Raw genomic sequence first — 17,992 nt, forward strand, 5'->3', positions numbered from 1 at the left:
CAGTGGAATTTCTGAAACGAGAATTACATCCCCACTTTTAAAAAAATATATATATTTTATTGATTTTTTTTACAGAGAGGAAGGGAGAGGGATAGAGAGTTAGAAACATCGATGAGAGAGAGACATCGATCAGCTGTCTCCTGCACACTCCCCACCGGGGTTGTGCCCACAACCAAGGTACATGCCCTTGACCAGAATCGAACCTGGGACCCTTGAGTCTGCAGGTCGACGCTCTATCCACTGAGCCAAACCAGTTAGGGCATACAATCCCCACTTTTATAGATTAAAAAAGTCAAGTGTTTAGGCCACTGGCACCAAAGGGAAATAAAACAGGGCCCAGCACATCACTGGTAAATGAGTGAATATAAATTAGGTTAAAGTGTTTATGCGTTTTGGTCAAAGGCTAGAGAGCAAAGATGGGGTGCAGATGATCTTTTAAAGCCCTGATACAAAGATTCCGAACAGAGATCCCCGGCTTGGTTTCATTCTCACCTCTACCTCTGTCCTTCTCTGAATTCCCCACCTGTGCCGTGTGCTGCTTTGTGGCTAACCTGGGCATACGTGGTCTTTTTGGTTGGGGTCTGAGGGATACGGTGGGATTAGTATGCTTATGAGGGAGAGGATGAGGATGATCAGTCATTTCAGGCAGAACACGGGGATTTTGAAGAATCCCAAGCAGTTCCAAGCTGCTCAGCTCTTCCTGTTCTTGTAGCTCAAGTATCAGACCCGCCCACCCCCCCAAAAAGCCAGCCTCTTGTGGCGGCTCACCAGACAAACCTGTGTGCTGTCGAGCGGAATAGAGAGCTCCTTTCACAAGACTTGGCATCTGCAGTGACACGAACAATATTATTTTAAAACAATTTAATCCCCGCTATTTATAAAATACTGGTTTCCTGGAAGGTGAGTAAGCGGGTGAGCTGAATGGGCAAAGTGAGCGTTTGTCTCCTCCTTTGTGAGTTTGTGACACCACTTTGCAGCTTTCTGGGCTCGGGTCCCCTTCTTTGAAGCAACACTTCCTTTATTTGTATGAAGATCACTTTTTAAAAAGGTCTGTGAATGCTGCTCTGTGGACTGGAGGATATGGCAGTGACACAAAGGCTTTTGCTTAATGCTTGTTACATACGACACTCGAACGTCTTTACAAAATTTAATCCTGGCCATGTAGTTAAGAGCTAAAGACACGTTCCCTGCTTTTGCAGATGGGGGGGTTTTGCCTGACGTCTGTTAGGAGGGACCGAGGAAAAGAAAGGAGGAGGTGCTCAGATTCCATGAGTTTCAACATATGTTTGTGTCCCTTCCTCCACCTGTAAAACAGAAGCTTCCCCGTCTGGCCCCTCTCTCTTCTGTCTTCCTCTCCCACCTCCATCCTCTCACCATGCTTCTCATTCCTCCAGTCTTCTCCTCCCCTCCCAGCTTCTCCCCGTCCTCTTGCCTTCCTCTCCTCCATCAACCACTACCCACCCTCCCCGGCCCAAATCTGACTGAACGGGGTGGTTTGTTTCGGCTGCAGACATAGACTTCATTTGCTCACTTGCAGCCCTGGGTCTAATCCCCATTTGGAGGGGTCTATGTGTTTCCTGTTTAAACGCTCACATTTGAATAGTGTGAACTGGTATTTAAGGTTTGTCATTCTTTCAGCTTGGGCATCATCCTCCTCCTTCTTTTACAATTCTGCTTTTATTATTATTATTTTTTTTTAGTTAAAAAAAATGATGACTTCCATGCTAGTCAGGTTGAAGCATGCTCTAGAGAGGCAAAGTCCAGACTTGTGGGGTAGGGAGGGAATCCAGCCCCTCTACACCTATTGTGCTCTGAGACAGGGAGCAGCCAGCGAGAAGTATTCAGGAAAAAAAAAAACTAAGGACCTCTGATTTAAGACATGTTGCTTGCATGTTTCTGAATTCTTTTTTTTTTTTTCCACTGTGTAACCCATTTCAGTGCCTGCAACCTACTGGCAGAGGCTGGGCAATGGTTCCAGGCCACAGTTTGCTCTGGCACGGGGCACGATGAGAGACCCGGGGGGATGGGCCTGCCATAAATCCAAGCCCATGTGCCTGTTTCTGAATTCTTGCAGTTTATTTGGGGTTAACCATTTCAATGTTTATCTATTTTTCAGTTTATACTTTTTCTTTAAAAAACACACACAGATTCCTTTTTATAATACAATTTTAGAGGCATTCAACAATTTTTTAAAGTTTTCAAAAGGATATGTGTGTTTTTTCCTTATGGCACACGGTTTCTCCTTCCCTCTCTCCTTCCCTCCCTGCCTCCTCCTCCTCCTCTCTTTCTCTTCCTTCTTTGCTTCCTATATTTGTCTTTATTATTATTTTTTTATTATTGTGATGAAAAACATACACAGTTTTCCATCTTTTTCCACTCAATTATTTTGGTTCTTGTTTTATTAGTTATGAGCCCGGACCCAAAATGGAACTGCCTTATGATCCAGTGATTCCACTTCTGGGTCTGAATCCTGGTTCCACCACTCATTAGCTATGTGATCTTGACCTCTCTGTTCTTCAGTGTTTGAATCCATAAAAATGGGGATTGTAATAGTAGCTACTTCATAGGCATTTGTGAGGGTGAAGTGAGCTGAAGTTATTAGAAGAGGCCTAGTAGAGAGTAGTGCTAGTAATTAAAATAAAAAATTAAAATAAGTATAGCTAAGCAAACAACACATAAACCTTTCTCTCAGTCTCAGAAATAATCACTATCAATAGTCTCTTTCCCATCTATAGGTTCATGCAATTTACTTATTATTATTTTTTAACAAAAATTGATTCATACTATTTTGGCGTCTGATTTAAAAAAATTTTTTTTACAACAAATAAACATGTTTCAATTTCTGTAAATGCTTTAACATGATTTTAAATAGCTGCATAGAATTGCACTGTCTATATAGCCGGATAGTAAATTACTTTATGAATCTCTTGTTGTGAACCTGGAAAATTTTGTTGTGAAGGTTTTGTCTTAGGTTTGGTGGTGTTATCACAGTGTCCCTATGCTGTACTCCCATCCTGCAAGCAGTGCGCCCTCAACTCTCTGGCTCTCCCACTTCCCTTGGGCCACCAGTGACTCTCAATACACAGCCTCCTTTTTCTGCTGTGGATTTACTTGACAAATGCTGTTCTGGGAGACTTTTTGGTTATAAAAATATCTTGTTTAAACAGCAAACACACATACCCATATCCATTTTAAAGCAAAACAGAGCCAATGACCTTATCAAATGCTCTAATAAAAACCATCACTATCACAAAAGGGAGCCTTAGTGTGCTGCTGGTGGGGAATGCAGATTGGTGCAGCCACTGTGGAAAACAGGATGGAGTTTCCTCAAAAAATTAAAAATGAAACTGCCTTATGACCCAGTGATTCCACTTCTGGGGATTTATCCAAAGAATCCCAAAACACGAATTTGAAAGGATATATGCACCCCTATGTTCATTGCAGCATTATTTACAATAGCCTACCTATGGAAGCAACCCAAGTGCCCCCTAATAGATGAATGGATAAAGAGGTGGTGGTACATATAGCAATGGAAAAAAAAGAATGAAATCTTTACCATTTAGGACAGCATGGATGGACTTAGAGGGCATTAATGCTCAGTGAAATAAGTCAGTGAGAGAAAGACAAATGCCATATGATTTCACTTATATGTGGCTCTAAAGAACAAAATAAATGAACAAACCAAAATTGAAACAGACTTAGAGATTCAGAGATAATTGGTTGCTGGAGGGGAGTGAAGTTAGGGCACTGGGTGAAAGAGGTGAGGAAGCACAAATTGGTGGTTCCAAAATAGACACAGGAAGTAAGTAAAGCATAGGCAATATCTATACTAATAAAAGGGTAATATGCTAATTAGGGTGGATGTCTTCCTGACATCCATTTGGATGTCCATCCAGACAAAGCCACAGCGGCTGTGAGGCCTGTGGTTCAGGCAGCCTTGGGCTCAGGCAGCCTTGAACCCCGGCAAGGTCCAGAGCTCAGGCAGCCGTGAGCCCCAGTGGCTGCGAGGCCCAGGGCTCAGGCCTCACTGCCACCACAGCCAGCAGTGGCAGCAGCAGTGGGGTGATGGGGCAGTGCCTTCCCCTGATCATCCCAGTCGCCTCCCGCAGAGGGAGGCCAGACTGTGGCTTAGGCCCACTCCTCGTGGGGAGCGGGACTAAGCTGTCAGTAGGATATTCCCTGAGGGATCCTGGACTGTGAGAGGGGGCAGGCTGGGCTGAGGGGACCCCCCCCCCTCCAGTGCACAAATTTTCGTGCACTGGGCCTCTAGTAGTCAATAATATTGCAATAACTATTTATGGTGCTGGTTGGGGTACTGGAAATACTGAGGGGAATACTATGTAAAGTATATTATTGTCTGACCACCAATCTGTACACCTGAAACCAATACAAAATACAAATAATAATAAAAAAAGCCTCCTTCTCAAGAATCAGAGGCTAGAGCAGTGATGGCGAACCTATGACACGCATGTCAGAGGTGACACGCGAACTCATTTTTTTGGTTGATTTTTCTTTGTTAAGTGGCATTTAAATATATAAAATAAATATCAAAAATATAAGTCTTTGTCTTACTATGGTTGCAAATATCAAAACATTTCTATATGTGACACGGCACCAGAGTTAAGTTAGGGTTTTTCAAAATGCTGACACGCCGAGCTCAAAAGGTTCGCCATCACTGGGCTAGAGGAACAGTAGTAGCAACACACATGGAGCTAATGGACAAGTAAAACATGTCGGTGGTTTACATTTGTCTACTTGTATTACTGCATTTATAATAAAACACTTTCCAACTTTTTTTAAATTTAGAGATTTCTTAAATTCTCAGCTTATTGCAAGTAAATTTCAGTTTGCCCAAGTAGCAAATTCTCAGGCTAAGAGCAGTGAATCAGGTAAAGAAGTCAACGATGGTGAAAGCGCACCACCTAGTGGCTTCCTGCGGACATGGCTTCTGGAATTTTGCCTCTTGGTTGTGATATGCTGTGCAGATGTTTCTTTCCTGCAGCGACTGTGTCAAGCAGCAAGGATGGACCAGCTTCCGGCATTTGAGAAGTCCCACTGAATGCATCTTATTAACTTCTCTCACATTTGGTGGAGAGTGAGGATTAAACTTAGTTTATTTGCTAACAGGATCTTACTTTCATTCTCTTGTGTGAGGAATGTGGAGAAAATATGTTACTAAGTAACTTGGTGTAATTGATTCCCAGGGGATCAATTGTTTTCTGTCTGTGTTTCAGTTATTATAATACTAGAGGCCAGGTGCACAAAATTCATGCTTGGGTATGGTCCCTAGGCCTGGCCTGTGATCAGGGCCATCTTCCCTGGCAGCCGGCCCCACCCCCTGCTGCCACCCACCCCTGGTTCCCTGTTCACCATCCGGCGATCAGTGATCAGAGTCTGCTGGCTGGGGGGAGGGACTGAGAGGTCGTCCGTTCCAACCTGCTCACTGGCCCTGCCCCCACCACAGGTCGCCCTCTGTGTGTGGGGCCACCTGCAGGGTGGGAGCCTTGGCCTGGCACTGCCCGAGTCCCCCGCCACCCACTCCTGGTTCCCTGTTCGCCATCCGGCAATGGGAGCCAGGGAAAGGGACTGAGAGGTGGTCAGTGCGCCTCATAGTGACTGGTTGAGTGGTCGTTCTGGTCATTCTGCTGTTAGGGTCAATTTGCATATTACCCTTTCATTATATAGGATCCTATTGTCCTTTCAGTTACCAGAAAGAAAGCTAGCCAGGGATTTTTCATCTCTACCATATTCAGCTCCTGGGTTTACCATAGACCCCCTTGAAATCAACAACATCTTGGAATGAGTTCCCTAAAAAGCATCATCGGGGCATGGATTTGTGTAACCGGTTTATTAGGAGTGCAATTCCAGGGAAGCAAGAGTGCAGGAAAAGCAGCGGGAGGGGCACACACTGAGGGTGTGTTATTTAGCTGGCCGCATCCAGGAAGCAGTGGGTGGGGCTGTTTGCCACGAAGCCACATGAACAGAGGGAAGGAAGGGAGGATTGATCTCGGGCTCCACTTGCTCACCAGTGAATGTTTGCTCCATTGATGTTAATCCCTGCTCTTCGGGTTGTGTGTCTTGAGTGACAAGTAAGTTCCAGGTTTCTGGAGGTGAGAGGCCTACAGTGTGTGGGGCTGTGCGTATGAGAGTTGGACACACGTGACAGCTGGGGTGGAACAAGTGGGCCAGGGCCCCAGAGACAGGCGAGGCTGAGAGATGAGGGTGGTGCACACAAGTGTGGGACTCGGCAGCCTTGCTTAGTGTGGTCACTAAGATTCTACTCACAGGAGCCTATCCGGGAACTAAATATTGGTTATGGATTTGATGTTTTCTATATTAAATGCTTCCTGTTGGACCCCATGCCCTTAGAATAGTATATCATATGTGGGTTAGGATTCTGTGGTTGCAAGAAACCTACACCAACTAAAGCAGATAAAAGAAACGGGGCAGGACTAGGCAGGGTTGTTTTGGGGACTCACAGGGTGGTGGTGGTGATGCTGGGGCTGCGAAAGGGGCAAGAGCCAGGGCCGGCAGGTCACCCGGACTCTCATCTCTGCACACGTGGGTGTTGGCCTCATTCTTGTCCACCGTCTGCCTGTAGGCAGGAGCCCATCCTGGCTTCTGAGCTTCCGTGGTCACAGCCCCCGCATCTGGAGGCTGGTGTCACAGGAACCCTGACATACCTGTACTTGACTGAAGTTATTTTTATGCTGTAGCAAATGTGGCAGGCTCCTTTGGCAAAAATGTAAAGAATATTTTTGGCATCATTCTGAAATCAATGTTATTTAAATGATTGGAGTGTGGGGGATCTTGGTGATAATTTTCATATGGATGGAAGGCAGCTTCATTATGGTTACTTCACTATTTAGTTATACACACTATACAAATGAGAACATTATAAACATGGTATGAGATGAGCAATTTTTATTTTGCATCTTATGTGGATTGAGAGATTAAAAAATGGCAGCCATAAGAATCTAATCTAATGTCGAACCTATTATGCGAATTAAAATTTTTTAATAATGTCCCAGGGTTTTTGTCAAATGTCAGGTGAAGGGTTATATTTCTTTTTTATAAGGTTGGTTTTCCCAATGTCAAATTTCTTGGAAAACATAACTCAGTGATAAATTAAAACACACACACACACACACACACACACACAACTTTGCAACCTGAAAAAACAAAAACAGTGAATTGCCTCTTAGCTGTAATTCTGAATTCTAGGGAGGGGGCCTCTCCAGCTTGGTCAGGTGTTGACAGTGGTGGAGGGGCTGGGCCATTCTGCAGTGACTCCCAGTGGTCCAGAGGCAGTAGAGGGAGGTAACCAGGACGCAGTGGGGTTTACTGTGTTCTGGGGGTGCTGTCACTCGAACTGATATGTGATTTTTCCATCCCTGGGCTCTGGCCCGCTCAGAAGGCACACATGTACTCCTCCTGACATTCATTCCATAATGAACGCACTGCCCTCCCCCAACCCTCCCTCCCCCGCCCAGGAGACAACCTGAATCGTGTCCAGCTACTTCACTTCACCCAGTGGTGGAGGTCACTGCTTCCATGTGGTCGTGACCTAGGCCAGGGAGTCTCTGCAGCTGGGACCAAGTGCTAAGTTATTAGTCATCCTCAAGACAACAGACAGGAGGTCCTGGAGGCGGGAGGTGGGGGATGGGGCCCTGAAACGGAAATGCTCATTCCAGTAACACTGTGCACAGGGGAGTGAGGGAGATGGTGGGTCAGGGATCCTTATGGCCTCCTGGCCAGTGCTTTGAGCTCCTCGCACTTGGTCTGCTCCCCTCCTCTCCCCTCCCTCCCCAGCCCTGCCTACAGGATGGCATTCTCTCCTTCAGGGCTCTTCTGGGAACTCCCCTACTGGGGGCAGGGGTCACATGCTGTGCAGCTTTCACAGGTGAGTCAATTTTCTATGGCTGTTGTAACAAAGTGCCACAAGCCTGGTGGCTAAAAACAACACAGATTTATTATCTAGCAGCTCTGTGTGTTAGAGGTCGGACACAGGTCTCTCTGGGATGAAAGTGAGGCATCGGCAAGGCTGCATTCCTTTCTGGAGGCGGAGAGAGCCAGTTTCTTGCCTTTTCCAGCTTCTAGGGCGCCCGCATAATGGCCCTCTTCAAAGCCAGCAGCACTGAGGTCTGCATTCTTCCTTATCACATCTCTTTCTTGGACCCCCTTTCCTGCCACTACCCTCCACTTTTTAAAATTTTTATTGATTTTTAGAGAGAGAGGAAGGAGGGGGCGGAGTGTGAGAAACAGTGATTGGTTGTCTCCTGTATGGGCCCCCATCGGGTATTGAACCTGCAACCTAGGAATGTGCCCTGACCAGGAATCAAACCCACAACCTTTTGGTGTACGGGACTCTGTCGCCCCCTTTTAAGGGAGCCCTGTGATCACTCTGAGCTCACTGGGAGAACCCAGGCTCATCTCCCTATTTTAAGGTCAGCTGACTACCCATCTTTATTCCATCTGTACCCTTATCCCCCTTTTCCATGTGCCCTAACATACTCACCGGTTCTGGGGGTGGAGACGTAGGCATCTGTGGGGGCCGTTAATCTGCCTGCCGCACCAGCACTTTCTGTTGGTGCCAGAATGTGGACCTGCAATTGTCCCAGGGATTGCGCAAGAGGCGGGTTTGGAATAGTTCCCGTGTTGCTGCTTCCAGAAAACTTCAGCTGATTGCCTTGTAGACTTCATTTCTGAGGACTTGCTTCCATCCAAAGCAGGAAGTAAAGTCAGCCAGAGCTTGGTCATGCCTCCATCAGTTTCCTGCAGGCAGCCCGGGGACTCTGCCCATTCCCACAGCCTACATGATCTCCAATTGTGGTCCAGGACCCTGGGGGCCTCAGCCCCTTCCAGGGCGTCCCTGAGGTCAAGGCTATGCTCCTACTATCCTAGGATAAGTGTGGAGTTGCTTTCAGAGGGACCATGACGTGTGGCAGTGTCTTTGCTCTGATGGCCGATGGAATGTGTGCTTGTGTGTTCTGGTTTTAAACATGTCCCAGTTTTAATTTTGAATGCAGTACATATCAACAGATATGACCCACATGCACATAAGCTTCAGGTCCTTGATAATTTTCAAGAGGGTAAAGGGTTTCTGAGACATAAAAGTTTGGGACCACTGCCCCAGCCATTTGGCAACTGTAGCCTCCGAGTTCGGATGGGAACCAGCACATTGGGGTGTTGCTCATGAGCTCGGTTGAAGAGGAATAAACTCACCTTCATCCAGATTGGGAGGGCGAGGGGACTTGCATCCGCTCTGCTGGTGGTCCTGGAACCCTGTTCCTGACCTGGGGCTGGGACTGGGCGACTGCATCAGCATCGGCTGGGAGTTAGGAAAAGGCAGCCTCCTAGGCCCTTTGTACACTGGCTCTGATTCAGTGGCTTTGCAGTAGGCCTGACGATCTGTATTTATACAGAACGTCCGAGACAATTCAGGTGCCTGCCAGGTTGGGGAATGATTGCCTAGCCCTCCAGATGTATCTTTCTTGGAAAGTCAGGTGGCAAAGGTTGTTTGTACAGATACCAGAAGCCTGAGAAAGATGGGGTGGGATGAGGTGGAGGAAGTGTAGGGTCTGAAACATTATGTGGAGAGTAGCCTTTCTGTCCTCCCCTCCCTGGTTTTCCCCTGAAGTCCTGTGTAATCTTCTGTGGATGTTTCTTCCCCATTGGCCAAAGCCCCCTAAAATATGAATACAATTTAACTTTCATGAATCACCCTCCCTGAGGACCTCTCCAGCTCATTGCACATGACCAGCTGTGTCCAGGTGTGTTTGAGTCCCATTAGGCCTGGGCTGGGACCCGGGACATGGATGTGAGAGATCTGTGACGATTCCCTCTTCCCTCAAAAGAGATTTTGAGCTGCCCATCTGGCAATGAATCCTAGAGGCAAGAAAGGGGGAAGGATTTAGCCAGAGCCAGGGCAGAGGAAGGAGGAGGAGAGAGGAGAGCTGTGGAAGGTCTGTGTGTGTGGGAGAAATCCTGGAACAACTTTGGGGTGTGAGAATGGGGAGCGGAGGTGAAGTGTTGCTGTGGGTTATGCATGGAATCCCCTTTGATATTCTTGGTGATATTCAAGCAATCATTAGATTTTTAAAAACCACCTTTGCCTCCAGGACTCTGATACTTCATATAGGAAAGACAGAGCCATGGGGGCCCCAGCTTCTGAAGTAGCATTGCAGATGTCCACGCGACCACAGTGTGGTAGAAAAGTAAGGAGGCTCTGCTGTCCGACAGACCCTGCTTTGCAGCTGGACCACCTACAGCGAGAGATGCTTCTGAAAACCGTAGTTTTTCTCCTGTGGTAGACGGGGTCAAGCAGCCGTGTAGGGTTGTCATGAGGATCTAGTGAGATGCGACATGTAGAGGATCTCTTGGTACACAGGACTTGCTCAGCAAACGTTACTGGGGTTCCCCCAAGTGTTCCCACTTTCCTGCCCTGACCATCATCTAAATAGAACTGAATGTATTTTTTGCTGCTTCTCCTGAGCCAATGGAAATCTTTTTTTTTTTTTTATTGCTAAAAGTATTACAAAGGGTATTACATATGTGTCCTTTTTTTCCCCCCCGCCCTTGACAATCCCCTGGCCTCCCTTACCCCCCAGTGTCTTATGTCCCCAATGGAAATCTTTTAACGACCTCTGACTCTTGGCACATTTTCTTCTGAGGGGATTGGGGCTAAGGCGGTGCTGGTCACTGGGAACAGAGGTGGAAGCGGGGGTGCTGCCCATGCCTTTCTCACAGGCTTTCCCAGTGAAGTCGAGAACTGGGGAGATGTAGAAGGCAAGCCTGGACTTGAAGACCATTGCATGAGGTCACAGCTCCTCAAATGGTGCTAGAAATATTCATCCTTGACCTTAATTAATGAATCCTAGAGTTACATCCAGATCCTAGAGGTGCAGTACACCCAAATATGGGATACATTACCCCCCAATCCAGAGGCTCAATATGAACCCTATTAAGACTGCTAACTTGAATGACACTTCCTAATAAAATGTTTCCCAAACACCAAGGCATCATCCAGCCTCAGCAACAGAATTGCTTGTAGGCTAGCACCACCTTGTGGAGAAGCCCCAAAAGAATTTTAGTGACAGACTGCTCAAGGTTAAGGATTTGAGGGAAAATACATTTGAATTTTGAAGTATTACCCTTTTTGTTAAAAAACATTGAAGTTTTATATAATCAGACCCCTTTGCATTTTGTATGAAACTTATAAATGCTAGTTTTTTGTAGGTATGAAGTCACTTCATCAGGTGATACTCTTCGTAATTGCACTAATATCTTTTTTTTTTAAAAGCAACAACTCTAGGTAGCTTAACTTTAATTTCTTAAACCATGATGTTCACATTTCTAATGTATTGTCTTATGTCAGTATTAAGAAAGATCTAGGAAAAGTTTGCTGATGATTACCTTGGACTTGAATAGAGTCCTATACGCTGGAAGAGGCTGGGTAAGCCACCCAGAATACAGAAACAAAACAGCTGGCCTGACCACGTTTTGCATCACATAGTCAAAACTTCCTCTACTTTTCCAGACATTTAATAAGGTTATGAAATGCAAAGATGGATGCATTTTCTTTCTCTGGGTGTGACACATGTTGAGGAGAGGGCTGAAGTAGGATACAGAATAACTCCTTACCAGCGAATCTTACACCAACTCTTTACCTTCAAATCTGCAAAAAGACCCGGGTTCTCACCTTGCCAGTCACCACCTGCATCTACATTTGGGGGAAGAGACTAAACCTTCCAGGTATCAGTTTCCTGATCTGTCCTCTGAGGCAGTTGGGAAAGATGACCTTGAAAGAGTCCACCTTTCGGGTTCTAGGTGTGGGAGCACCGCAGGATGCACAGGAGAGGCAAAGTGACTTCTTGCCTCCCTGGAGGCCACAGGTGTGGGTTAGAGAGAGAGGTGGTCGTACGTAGGTGTACGTGCGCTGGAAATGAGGGCTTCCTGGGCCTTTAGGGCCTGGTGGACAGTCATTGTAAAGGATTCTGATGGGAATTTCAGGTACCAAGGCCACCTGGAGTTTCTTCCGGGCTCACTAGCAGGCAGGAGCTGTTTAAAAAAGAGGAGAGTTGTTTCCAAAGTGGGCAAGGAGCCTCTGCAGCGGTTTTCTTGTCTGAGCTCCATTTAGCTTCCCATTTTCCCCAGAAGTTTCAAGCTGGGTCAGCGGGTCAGCGGGACTTGCACCAGATGGAGCCATATCTTGCTCTGGGCCTCACTCAAAGCTGGAAGCCTCATACATTAGTGTGTCTGTGGCAGGAGCCGTACACCCAATCATGGAATATATCGCCTCCAAAATCCAGAGGCTCAGCAAGAATTATGCCTCTTTCTAGGTCAAGCAATCTGGCAGACCAGCTGTACATGAAGTCTACCCCTGATAAGCTTATTCCACGTCATTCAGTGATTCTTAACCAAGAGCAATTTTGACCCCAGAGGAAGTTTGGAAATGTCTGGAGACAGTTGTCACAAGTGGGGAGTGTGCTGCTGGTATCTAGTGGCTAGAGGCCAGGGGTGCTGATAAGTATTCTACCACGCAAAAATGACCAAGCCCCAGATGTCCATGTGCCAAGATCGAGCAGCCCTGCTCTAAGACCATCCCTCTCGAGGTGGGCAGAGGTGGAACAGGGGCATTGAAAGGGTTTGTGGAAGAGATTGCCACCTGCATTTGTCACATCGAGGATGGTAGCACTGCTTTCTGTTTTTATAGGGTGAGAGTGTTTTAGGAGAATGCATACCTGGCAAAATGGAAGGTTCTGTTATTTATCAAGGACACCTGTTCTGATTATACACTGAGTAAGTGGTCCCTGGATGAGTTCATGTGTCCACTAGGCCACAGGATGAATTGATGCATCTACTGGGTCACTGTGATGTAAACTTGAAGTCACACACCATTTATTACAAGCCCCATACTCCCCCCCTTTGTGGCCCACAGTGGCATGCTCTGTTGGCTCAGAGCTGGGTTCCCTAATTTCCAAAGGTTTGGAAATCTCCTTTCCCCAGTGCTGTTACCCTGCTCAGTGGCTGCCGCCATACAGTTCTGTATTCTTCGTGCTCCCCGTGATCATTCATTGCAGAGGACTTTGGGGCTTCTAAAGCCATGGCCTTCAATGTCACTTCATTCTGTACAACCAAAGTGACAATTTAAATCACCAATTTGCCAATGTGAGCATGACTGTTAGTGTCCCAGTGTCTGAAGGCAATTGCCTCTGCACAGCCTTCAGACCTAAGCAAGTCAGGTAGCCAAGCTCACATTGCACATCCCCTTGGGGAGCCGTTTCCTGAATTTCATGTCTGGTTGCTGTTCTCAGTTATAGATCTGAATATGCACTATAGCTGGTTACAGAGAAATGAATTAACCCAGGGGTACGGGCATGGCACTGAATCTTGGGTGTTCTGAATGAGTGGGGGCTGGGCTTCTACCAGCACAATGCAGAACTGAGGGAAAGGTTGCCTCTCGGGTTAGTGAGCTGCTCTCCTGTTTCTGGCTCCAGGACCACATGACCTCTGCCCTGACTCGCAGAATGGCTGCCTCACACCCTACCTCTTGCTTGCAAACTTAGTTCTGATTCAGTTGTGTGCAAGTTCATGTGATTAGAACAACCTAAATTACATAGGGAGCCCTAGCTATAAGAGAGCTGCTAAGGAGTCTGGGAAATGTAGCTTTTAGCGCTCAAGTTACCAAAATACAAAAGAACAAATACTGGAAATGGACCGGCATGGATGTTGAATGAGCGGATCTCTCATATCCACTGCAGAATGCAAAATGGGATGTTACGTGAGGCTGGGATCCAGCAGGTAGGTTCTGGCAGAGCCACGCTCATTGTTGAAAGGTCGAGGACCTCTGTTCATTTGGTGAGTGAGCCCCGCCTCAGAACCCTTCAGGGCCCTGTTGTTGCTCACTTGGAATCCTCAACTTTCTCCATTATCCAGCAATTTAAGGCCTAGTGACTGGCACAGAGCTATGGGCTGGGATCTGTTCTTTTTGTTGGTGTCCAGGTTCATTAATGCCCCTAAGATTTTGCCTCTTGGAAGCCTGCTATTCCTCCCCTCCCTCTGTGGACACAGACGGTCGGTCTGTGCCATACCAATACTCCCCCGGAAGGCTGCCCGGGCCTTCCTGCCTCCTAACTGTCTGAAGAGGCTTCCATGGCTTCTGGGCCACCCACATGCCTCTGCTTGCCAGGTGGGCTCAGAGGGGGTAGAAAGACAGTGGTGGTGGAACTGGCACACCAATGGGCAAATGCCTGGTGCCTATCTGGGCCCATGAAGCAGTGGCTGTGCACTCCTATAGATATTGGACTCTTTAGGGCATTGACTCTAAGAAAGTCAGGAAAAGAGAGCGCGTAGTAATGGAGAACATCCAGGCACCAATCTGGAGTTTCAGTATCCCTGGCTACGATGGGTAATTCTGAAGCAGGAGAGAGAACCTAGAGGATGCATGGGACTTGTGTGTGGGGTTTGGGGCCAGGGAAATGACTTTTCACCATCCCTGTTGAACTTGACCTACATTCAATGGAGGCAGGTTCATTAAAACAAGTTTAAAGTGCATTAACATAATCTGTGTTCTAATAAATGATTAATTTTGTTAACCATCTATGGCCTAGAAAAGAATGACATGACCTGGGGAGTATAAGGTTTAACATGTTTCTATTAAAACACCTTATCTGAACATCCTTTTGTTACAGTTTTCCCTTTAACATTGCCTGTATTTCTAACAGGTCTTCTTATTTTATTTTAATACTTTTTTTTGGCATATAGCTACTATATGCTCACAGTGGATTATACCTTTTATAAAAATAAAATGCCTGTCTTGGTCCAAATCTTTAAGGCTTTTGTATTTAATTCTACTTCATATGATAGTAATATTGAAGTAGCTATTCATTTTCTCTATGTGTCCTATATATTTATCCAGTCTTAAAAAGAACAATGACAAATCAATAAAAAGAAAATTACCAGGAGAAAAATAGGAAGGAACCCGAACAGACAATTCACAGAGGTAACACCCCCTCCCCCAATATCCAATAAATATTTTAAGAATGTTCAGCTTTACGATTGCCAAAGCCTTGAAAATTACACTAGTAACACAGTACCAGTGACCTACCATTTCTCATGTCACGTAGGCAAAGATGAAACAAAATTAAACAAGTTTCTCATGGGAATCAAAGGGTATAATTTTTAAGGAATGATGTTTTCTAATAACTTATTGACATAAATAAACATCTATACAAGGATTTGTGCACAGAGATATTGATTACAGTATTGTTTATCATAGTAAAAAATTGGAACCAGTCTAACAGAATAAAAAGTATTGGCTAAATAAATTAAAGCCTACCTAATCAATATGATATTAATAGTGCTCAGAGTGTGGTGATATTTATTTTTGTTTTCCACAATACATGTGTATTATTTTTATAATAATAAAAATTATATTAAAACGTTAGTATCAGAATTGTGTAAAAGAATGGGGAAGTCTGCAATAATGTCAACTTAAAATTTTTTTTAAACGATGAATTTTTTATTGAATTTTGACATCTTTAAAATTCTTTTCATGATACAGAAAAAAGTCTGTTATTTCCCCTAATTTTTTTCTGTGCCTTGAGTAACATTTTAAATGCTTGCTATGTATTTGTGGTAACAGATCATTTTTAATAAAAATGAAAATGAAGCTAGCTATTGAATTTTTTTTAAAAAGAATTGTTTAAAAGAGGTAAAGCACCTTAGAGAAGAGGAATATATTTTATTACCTTTTATATAAGAGGAATGATCAAAGTCATTCAAAGTGAATTCACCATGTAACAGTATTGATATTGTGATCACTATCTGGGTATATTTGCATGTTTTTCTTCTTTAGAGATTGTTATTAAAATACTTGCCTCTTCAGTGTATCATCTTCCATGTAGTGAGAAGCATTTTATAATCTATAATTATTTCTTTAGTTTGGCTCTATGTGATATAGGTATGCAAAGTTTCTAAACTGGGAATTTTTTTTGAAAGGGAAACCGTTTGAACATATGTCACAAATTCCTTATGACTTAGAATTAGAAAAGAGGAGACTTTGGATCGTCGTTAGTGAAAGCCTTCAATAATTTCCCCGTCATTCTGTTTTCTTTGTAGCTATGAGACAATAAATGTAAATGATTGATAACCCTGATGCACTTATGAGACATGGGTTGAGTGTGCATTTCCTTAGCTCTGCAAGCAAAGGGTGTGGGTGAGTTTGACTTCCAGCCACTGGGTGGCAGCTAACCTCCACCAGTCAGCTGTCTGCTGACTCCCTATTCATCCCGTAGACTGCATTGTTTAACGTGTTGTGCTTGGAAGGAAAAGAGAAAAGAACTAGCATGTGGTATCTCTGGATTAATCTCATTTTATTAACCTCTGAACATAAGGCTTTATAGGACATGAGATTGAAATGCTGTAAACCTGGTAGCTGGCATTCTGAGGATTTCTTTTCAAAAGGAAAAGGAAAAAGCCCGATAAACCTGAGCCGGGGGTTGCAGGCACAGTGCTCCTTTCAGGCATCTATAGATCCATTATTAATAGCAGAGCTTTACCGATTTGACATTTGCACACCGCACGTAATGTTGCAACAACAGTTCCCTGTAAGGAAAATATTTGTAAACCGTAGCTGATGGCTTGGAGCAATGGTAAGTTGATGCTCAGTATATTGAAATTCACTCATAAATAATTCAGTTCCTAAAAATTCGGTTTGCAATTCTATCCCATTTGATAATCACTCAGTAAAATATTAAAAAAAACAGCACCTGCTTGTATATTTCAAGGCAAGAAAAAAATGTGAGAGCTGTTCATGGTGTAAACCTCGCCCTTCAGTCTAGGCCAGTGGTCGGCAAACTGCGGCTCGCGAGCCACATGCGGCTCTTTGGCCCCTTGAATGTGGCTCTTCCACAAAATACCGACTTCTGCGCATGTCCCACGAAGTTTCATTCGCGCCCGCACCTGGTATTTTGTGGAAGAGCCACACTCAAGGGGCCAAAGAGCCGCATGTGGCTCGCAAGCCGCAGTTTGTTGACCACGCGTCTAGGCTAACGGAGGAAAGTAGAAATGCAGAATAAACCATCAGAATCTATTAAACTCGGGCAGTGGTCGGCAAACTCATTAGTCAACAGAGCCAAATATCAACAGTACAACGATTGAAATTTCTTTTGAGAGCCAAATTTTTTAAACGTAAACTATATAGGTAGGTACATTGTTATTAACTTAGAGTACTCCTAAGGCTTAGGAAGAGCCACACTCAAGGGGCCAAAGAGCTGCATGTGGCTCATGAGCTGCAGTTTGCTTACCACGGAACTAGGGCACAGATCAGGAAAAGTGACACTAATAGGAGGACCAGAGTTTGTCTATCAATGACTTCTCCCTATACCCTAACACCACTCTCACTGCCTATAGCTTTTAATTACAAAAGAGAAATGACAACAAATAGAATAAGAACAACAACGGCATGAAAAACAACATCTTCAAGAGGGTGAAGAAATAGAGGTGTTACCCCACAGAAGGAGTAGAGAGTCCTTCATGCTGGTGGAATCAGGAGAGGGACAGGTTCGTGGGTAATGAGTTAAAAAGAGTGAAGACCCTGCCTGGGTTCCTCAGGAACCCAGAGGCTGCACCAATCTGGGCTTTGGCCGAGGGGGTTGGGTGGGTAGAGAAATCATGGAAACCTCAGGGAGGCTGAGAGGAAAGCCAAGGACAGAGGGGACAAGCGCTCTCTCTGAGCCACTATTGGGACGGGACCGGAGAAAGTGAAATGGGGGGATGGCATGTTGATGTTGAGGGGATGCAAGGCAGCTCTTAGTGCCTCCCCAGAGCCTGTAGCTCTCCCAGGTCCTCACATGGTTGGGGGTTGGGAAGATGCCTAAAGGGGGTTCTTTCCAGGAGGGGTCACTGCAGCAAGGGCTGAATGGACCTGACAGCCAAGGACGGAATTTGGACTCTCAGACTGGGCAATGAATAGAGATCGCAGCTGAGC

General features: G+C 45.3%; 1 protein-coding gene and 1 non-coding gene across 2 annotated transcripts in view; one reads left to right on the forward strand and one right to left on the reverse strand.

The window, feature by feature from the left end:
* DNAH5 (dynein axonemal heavy chain 5) overlaps window positions 1–17,992 on the forward strand; it is a 212,465-nt gene that overhangs the window by 4,990 nt on the left and 189,483 nt on the right.
* On the reverse strand, window positions 1,919–2,052 carry LOC111825579. The gene has a single exon (XR_002828770.1). It is a non-coding gene; the product is annotated as a small nucleolar RNA SNORA42/SNORA80 family (small nucleolar RNA).

The sequence above is a fragment of the Myotis lucifugus genome, unplaced genomic scaffold, assembly GCF_000147115.1.
Source record: "Myotis lucifugus unplaced genomic scaffold, Myoluc2.0 scaffold_0, whole genome shotgun sequence".
NCBI lineage: Eukaryota > Metazoa > Chordata > Mammalia > Chiroptera > Vespertilionidae > Myotis > Myotis lucifugus.